The sequence below is a fragment of the Protopterus annectens genome, chromosome 4.part1, assembly GCF_019279795.1.
Source record: "Protopterus annectens isolate FY-2018-M chromosome 4.part1, PAN1.0, whole genome shotgun sequence".
In the NCBI taxonomy this organism is placed as follows: Eukaryota; Metazoa; Chordata; order Ceratodontiformes; family Protopteridae; genus Protopterus; species Protopterus annectens.
This window is the reverse complement of record NC_056734.1, coordinates 206,128,050-206,135,549: the sequence shown is the minus strand read 5'-3', so window position 1 is coordinate 206,135,549 and position 7,500 is coordinate 206,128,050. Positions and strand designations below refer to the sequence as shown.

Genomic DNA, 7,500 nt, shown 5'->3' with positions numbered 1-7,500 from the left:
GACTCCCCAAGTCTGTCCAAACCACCTATCCATACTTTCTCTTTATACTATTCACACATTGCACCAAACCTGTTTAATATTGCACCTCACCTTTATTCCACATATAGTGTAATTAATTGCCCTTCAACTCAAACCAAAACAAAATTAAGTGCAAGAATCCTCTCCAAACAACAAGTATGCGTTATTCTCCAATATACTAAAATCCTTTTTGGAGGAGATATTCACCCTAATCCTGGTCCTACCTATCACAATGAAAACAATGATAATTCTGCTCCACATAGTTCTGTAACCCAACAACAACCAACCCCCAACCCTAGTGATCTAATTTTTTTCCTGCAATAAATTTCAGAAATATAAGAAATAAAACTTTTGAACTACATGCCTGGATTACCCAAAATAAGCATAATGTTCTTGCTGTAACTGAGACTTGGCTTAAACGCAGCATAAACGACTCTGAAGTTATACAGCCTGGTTAAAACATCATCCATAATGACTGTATAAAGAGCAAAGGTCTTGGTAATGTTTTAATATTTCCCAGTACTTATTAGAGTTTCCCTTACATCAAACCAATACCAAAATTCAGTTCAGCAGAGCTTCTTATTGCTTTCCTCAAAATAAACAATTACAAACAAATATGTATTACTGTCCTTTACATCCCTCCTGTCAACAATACAGCTATACTGGAAGATATCCTACATTGGATAGCCTTAACTTTTCCACAAGTAAAAGTATTATTAGGTGATATGGATGTCAGTTGGTTGGACATAAACTCTAACTCCACTCCATCTAGCATGAACTTAAATGGTTTCACCCAGCTAATTAATAGCCCCACACATTATAAGACATCAAATTCTCTATTAGACTGAATCCTAGTATCAGACGATACCAAATACTCCACCACAGGTACAGTGTCAGACTCTCTCAGTGAACATCTCCCAATCTGTATGACTAGACATCTCACACATCCAATTAAACTGCATATTTATAAAACAACATGTAAACTTTCCAGCTTTAACCCAGAAATGTTCATTACTATGCTATCATCTACTAACTAGAACTTCCTAAAAATACTCCCTTTAGACAATGTAGTAATTGAATTCAGTACAACTTTTCTAAATGTCCTAAACAGCCTTGTGACACCTAGAAGGAAGAGAGTGAAAACAAATAATGCAACTTGGCTATCCCAAAAGAGTAGAATGCTAATGCAAGGCAGAGAAAAAGCATGCAAAGAATGGAAAAGTACAAAACACCTCAATATCTTGAAAACTTCAGAATGTTTTGCAATTGTACTAAAAAACAAATAACTGAAGATAAAAAAACAATACTATGATAACTTTCAAAATAATGCTAAACACAACCCTAAAAAAGTTTGGACATTCATGAAAGAAATCTTACATCATGGGCAAAAAATTCAACCCAAACCCCTCTACCAATAACTCACCACTTGAAACTGCAAAACAGTTCAACTCTTATTTTATAGATAGTATAGCATCTCTAAACAAGGATTCCTCAATATTTAATCCAAACACTCCCCAACAGCCACATATCATCACATCCATTTTCACCTTCAAACCTGTGCCCACATCCTATATAAACTACTCTTAAACAAACTTAAACTGTGTTCTTCTTCAGCTGATGACCTTCCAAGTGAGTACCTAAAAATAGCAGCCATAACCATGGCTTATCCTGTCTCGGTCCTTATAAATAGGTAAGTCCAGGAATCCTACATTCCCTCTTTCTAGAAAAAGTCACACATTATCCCTTTGCACAAAGGAGAAAACTCAACAGACATGAATAACTTTAGACTTATAACAATCTTATCTCCCCAAGATACTTGAAAAATGTATTCAAAAAATATTGATAGATTATCTACTGTAGGAAGAACCCTTATCCCTACACAACATGGCTTCCATCCTTCCCATAGTACAAGCACTGCCCTTCTAACCTATAGAGATACTGTCAATAAAGCTAGAGATAATGGCAAACCAGTCTCTTCCTTATTTCTAGACGTGTCTATAGCCTTCGACACAGTTTGTCACAGCAAACTTCTTCTTCAGATGACCTCACTAGGTTTCTGTCAGCCCACCCTTCTGTGGTTCAAAAGGTACCTGCACAATAGGTATCAGTTGGCAAAATGGCACTCTATGCTCTCTCCTTACCTCCCATTCATCACTAGTGTACCACAAGGCTCTATCCTTGGTCCCTTCACCTTTAACATTTTCACCATCACTCTATACTTCCATACAACAGGTCAACCTAACACAATATGCAGATGATTCCACAATCATTTGCAGATCTGACAACATGGTACACCTCAAAAAATTACTCAGGAAGCTTTAGCAGCAATAGAAACATGGTTTAATAACTTACAAGTCAGCCTCAACCACAAAAAGACCAAACTACTACTTTTTTCCATAAATCCCTTTCTCATAAAAAGCTAAATTGAAAGTCCTTTCACTTGATAACAACCATCAAAGTCACTTCTCATAGCAAACTATTAGAGGTGATAGCAGATGATAATCTTACATTCCACCTGCATATGCACAACTGGATTATAAAAACTCATTGAAAACTAGGGATTCATTACAGAGCCAAAATATTTCTCACCAATGCAACTAAAACAAGACTACACTTGCTACTACTTATCTCCTCCCCACATTTCTTATGTTACTCCCATCCTTACTAACCTCTGGGCTTCACAAAAATTAAAACTTGCTAAATTTGCTGCACATATCCCTTTTATAACCCACCACTGTACAGCACTGAAAAGCGTAAATTTGTTAGAACTGCCACATCAGCTAACATACACCTAGCTTTTTACAGCCTATAAAATTATCCAGCATCCACCTGTCTGTCCATCATTAAAAAACATTCAACACAACTATGTTCCCAGTCAGTCATTGTGATCCAGTGCCGGAAAACACGTCTGTCTATAAACCTAGCAAATCTGCTGGGTATTATCCATACTTATATAAGGTTGATAATGCCTGGTACTCCTTATCTATATCAATCAGGATTACACCCACCCTCCCATCTTTCAAAACCACTCTGAAAGGCTCCCTAGCTAAAATCTGGCTCCATTCTTGCTCAAAACCAGGATAAACTATAACCCTAAATGTACCATTTCATTCCTCATACCTCCTTATTCTCCCTTCTTCACTTACTTCCTTACTGCTATCTAATTATATTCTCAGATTTTCTCTGACTATACCATAAGCCAGTTTTTCCTTCACTTTATATTGCAAATCCTATAACTTGTATTGATTATTAACCAATGTTTTTATCATGTCTAATTTTTTTATAATTGTTTAAACTGCTAATATTTTTGTTTTACTTATGAAGATTGTATAATTATTGTTCTTAAAATGCTTTGTAATAATTTGAAGCTTTTCTCCCTGGGCCTCCACTGAAGTTGGGCTTCTTCCCAGTCAGACTTTCCTAGTAATCAAATGGCAAAAAATAAATAAATAAAATACTAGCTAGCAGGCATTCAGACAGCTAACTTGAGGAAATATTATGTTCACTTCCCCACAATTAATAGGGAAAGTTACATTTGATATAATAATTAAAAGGAAAATAATAATATTTCAAAGGCACATGAAGGCCTTATAAAATAGTGCAGAAAGTAAGATATGTGGACTAGCTGTTCCAAAGCAATGACAGTAAAGGTCCCACTATCCCTTGAATATCATAAGTCACCTGTGCAAATATGAAGAGAGAGATCTTGTACAAGAAGCAAGAAAACAACTTTCATCTTAAGACATACCATGCTGGTAAGTATTCCGTATTAGTAAGTGAACTGTACTAACAATTTGGTCACCAGTCATATAAATATGAATATCTGAACACAAACTAAAACATAGTCAAACTGCATACTACAACAGAAGAACAATAATGTTCAGAAAAATGTAAAACACCTACATATAATATTCACTCATTAGCTGGATTTAATAGCATTACACAGAGAAAGTACAAAAAATATGTAGGAAAAGTTACAGAACACCTGTGTAATGCACCCCTAGTAAACCATGCCATGTGAAGTGGGAGAAATGAAGATGTGGTAATATTACAATAAATATAGAAGGAATGGGTTGTGTAGCACACAAGCACACCACATTGTGTGGAAAGCTCTGCATTTAATTTAGAAATGAAGCATTGTTCCACTGCTCTACTTCAGACAACGGTTGTTCTACTTTCCATTCTCTGATTGGCTTTCAAATTGCAATTCTAGTCAAGCAATCCAAGGAGAAAGGGGACCAATTAGAGACTGATTTCTGGAGAAGGAACCAATCGGAATACAGATACAAGTCCGGGACTTCAGGGAAGCCTGTTGAGCAAATGTGAAGCACAGATGGGAAACTCAAATAACTTGATGTCATCTTTCAGGGAAGAAAACAAAAAGGTTAAACCAAAGTAAAGCAATTAACTGCAGTACCCAGCAGTTATAAGGATGTGTGTGTGTGTGTGTGTGTGTGTGTGTGTGTGTGTGTGTGTGTGTGTGTGTGTGTGTGTGTGTGTGTGTGTGTGTTTGTGTGGCTTTCAGCATCTTAGCTCAAGAGTCAAGGACAAAGACAAAAAATAGCTTGGAACAAAGCTCCAAATCAGAGACAGATTTTACATATTAATCTTATGTATGTGGAAATTTTATAAAATAACAGGTTTTGAATTAGCATGCATTTTCAAAAGGATATGAAGTCTGAAACTCTAAATGTCTGTCATTATTTATTGGCCCAATCGACAATGTATAAATAAATAAAAAATAAATAAAAAGCTTACATAACATATATTTTAGTTGAAGAACCATGACCATGGCTGTAGTACACTATTTGCGATGTGCAAAAACAGGGTGTTCCACATTTTGGCTGCTTGTCACACATTGCTATGGTCTGTGTTCGACACTGGCCTATTAGCAGGATGAGACTTTTGATTGAGTGATTTGTACTGAACAGGTGAGTAAATCAATACAAATTTTGTACAACAATTAGGGCAGTGGTGTTTACAGGTTATTGTGATTTTTACTCATAAGTACTCCTCTGGAAAAAAGATCAATAAAATTCTCTCAACAAAAGTACACCCCCAAATAGTGGAAGCCATACCCCTCAAACTCTTAATGCAAGAAATCTGGACACATCGTAACAAAATGGGTGGACAAAGACCCACAAATAGGGACATATTTTAAATATTTCTCTTATAAACTTAGAAAGTTGCAAGAGTAAAAGGGGTTGTAGTAACATACATTTTTCTGAAGGATGTGAAGTCTGAAACTCAAATGTATGTCATTATTTAGTGATTTCAATGCACAGATCATTTCAGTGATTTGCAAGAAAACCATAAATTTTATGAGGAATAGACCAAAAATATGAGGCAAAAATCTGGACATTCTGCGAAAATCTGGACAGTTGAGAGCTATGGTGGGAGCCAGTCACTCTGCACATGCCTAGAAGCAAGACTAAATGGCAACCACAAAAAAATACCAAACAGTGACAGACTCTGCCATACCCAGCAGTGAAAATGTTTTTAATGTCTTAGAATTGCTAGAGGAGTCACTACTAGGCATCAAGGCAGTTATCATGAAGGGACATTTTGTTCTCTTACCCAGAAACAAGAAAAATACTTTGTGGATGCCTCAAACTTGCTACAGGTGACACTGTTAAGCTGACATGCATATAACATAAGGGGATATTTGTTCACTTCCCTAGCAGTGAAAAGAGCACTGTGTTGATACCAAAAAATAGCTAGAGGGGACAGTAAACACTAGGCATCCAGGCAGCTAACACGAGGAAACATTATGTTTACTTCCCTATGTAATGCCGTGCTGACAAGAGGCATTTAGTCCAGTGGCAGGAAGTGAGGGATTAAAATATAGACCTAAGTATAAAAAGAACTGTGTGCTTTGATAAATTATGTCGTATTTTCTGCCTTTCTTTGACAGTTAAAGATTATAATTACTAGCAGCTCCCTTTGTTCAATAACTAGATGGGTCAAACCTATTGGCTTTATAGTGCAGATGGATAAAGCCATGACAGTAATACAGATAATCTGGGAATGGCTACTACCCCAAGCACTGAGGAAGTCAATTACAGAGGGTGGAAGTGAGCAACCAATACAAACTCAACTAGCATGGGTTAGAAAAGAAGCCTACTTCATAACAAATTGTAATGCCAGCACCTACTTCTGGCAGAGTATATGGGCTAGGGACATGAACTTAGCTATGCCAATCCAGGTCAAGATGGTACCTTTTATAGTGCACATGCAGAAGTGTACACACTCGCATGGGGTGGCATAGCATACATGTCAGCTACTAGTAGAAAGTTCATACATGGAAAAGTGAAAAACCCTTATTTCTGTGCAGATGATTAATAAACAGTATAAAGTTAGGTATTCATAACTGTCCCTGGGGTCTTAGGAATCAGTTCACTGTTAAATATTTGTCTAGGAGCTTAGCACAAAAGATTAATTCTATGAGCTGCTAATAAATTTCACTTTGTCTTTCAGTGTTGGACTCCTTCAGTCTTCATTCCCTGCTATGTCACTCTAAGTCACTTATTCATATTGTACTCATGAATCAGTCCTGAAAAGACTCTGGTGTCTAGTGAGTTTACCTGGATAAGAAATGTTTTAAAACAAAATAATTATGAAATAAATTAATGCATGAATGAATGAATAAATGAATGAATGAATGAATGAATGAATGAATGATAAACATGCCATGGGCAGTGATGGTGATGAACAGACACAGCTTCAGCAGGGGCTAGAAAACCAGCAGATACAGGGAAAGAACGAGGAGTTTTTCTCTCTTCTCTCCCTCCCTCTCTCTCTCTCTGTATATATATATATATATATATATATATATATATATATATATATATATATATATATATATATATATATATGTGTGTGTGTGTGTGTGTGTGTGTATATATATATATATATATATATATATATATATATATATATGTATATATATATATATATATATATATATATATATTTTATTTACATTTGTTGACCAGGAGTGTCCATCTGATGTATTGCTCTTTCTCAGAGGAGGCCCGAGGAGAAAAGCTCCAAAGATATACAATGCAATAAAAATAGCAATACAGATACATTTCAATAAAAATAGCAATAGAGAATTTTGGTAGTTAAAATACGTAAGCTACATACATGTTCATAGGTTCATAGGTTCATACTAGGCTATCTGCCCTAGGGCATTTATAAGCCTAGCCAGAGTGTGTTTGGCTTTCGCCACCTATTTTAAATTAATTTTGCTATGCCCTTTTTCGAGGTTAGTATACTGTGCCTCTGTCTAACAGTGACACAGAAGTGATACCGGTAAACCTCGATCCCCATCCACTCATCAAGATTCCTCTTGAAGAGAGTCAATGAGGGACTCTGCCTAACCTGGACTGGGATTTTATTCCAGAGTGAAGGGAGCCTCTGAGTTATGAATCTGTCCCTCCAGCATGTCCTATTTATTTTAGTGCTGAGGTTCAAGTCTCT

At 36.1% G+C, this 7,500-nt stretch overlaps 1 protein-coding gene across 3 annotated transcripts in view; it reads left to right on the top strand.

The window, feature by feature from the left end:
* The window catches only part of GPC5 (glypican 5), a 4,047,478-nt gene that overhangs the window by 1,898,668 nt on the left and 2,141,310 nt on the right, over positions 1-7,500 (top strand). The gene's annotated exons all lie outside the window — the stretch shown is intronic.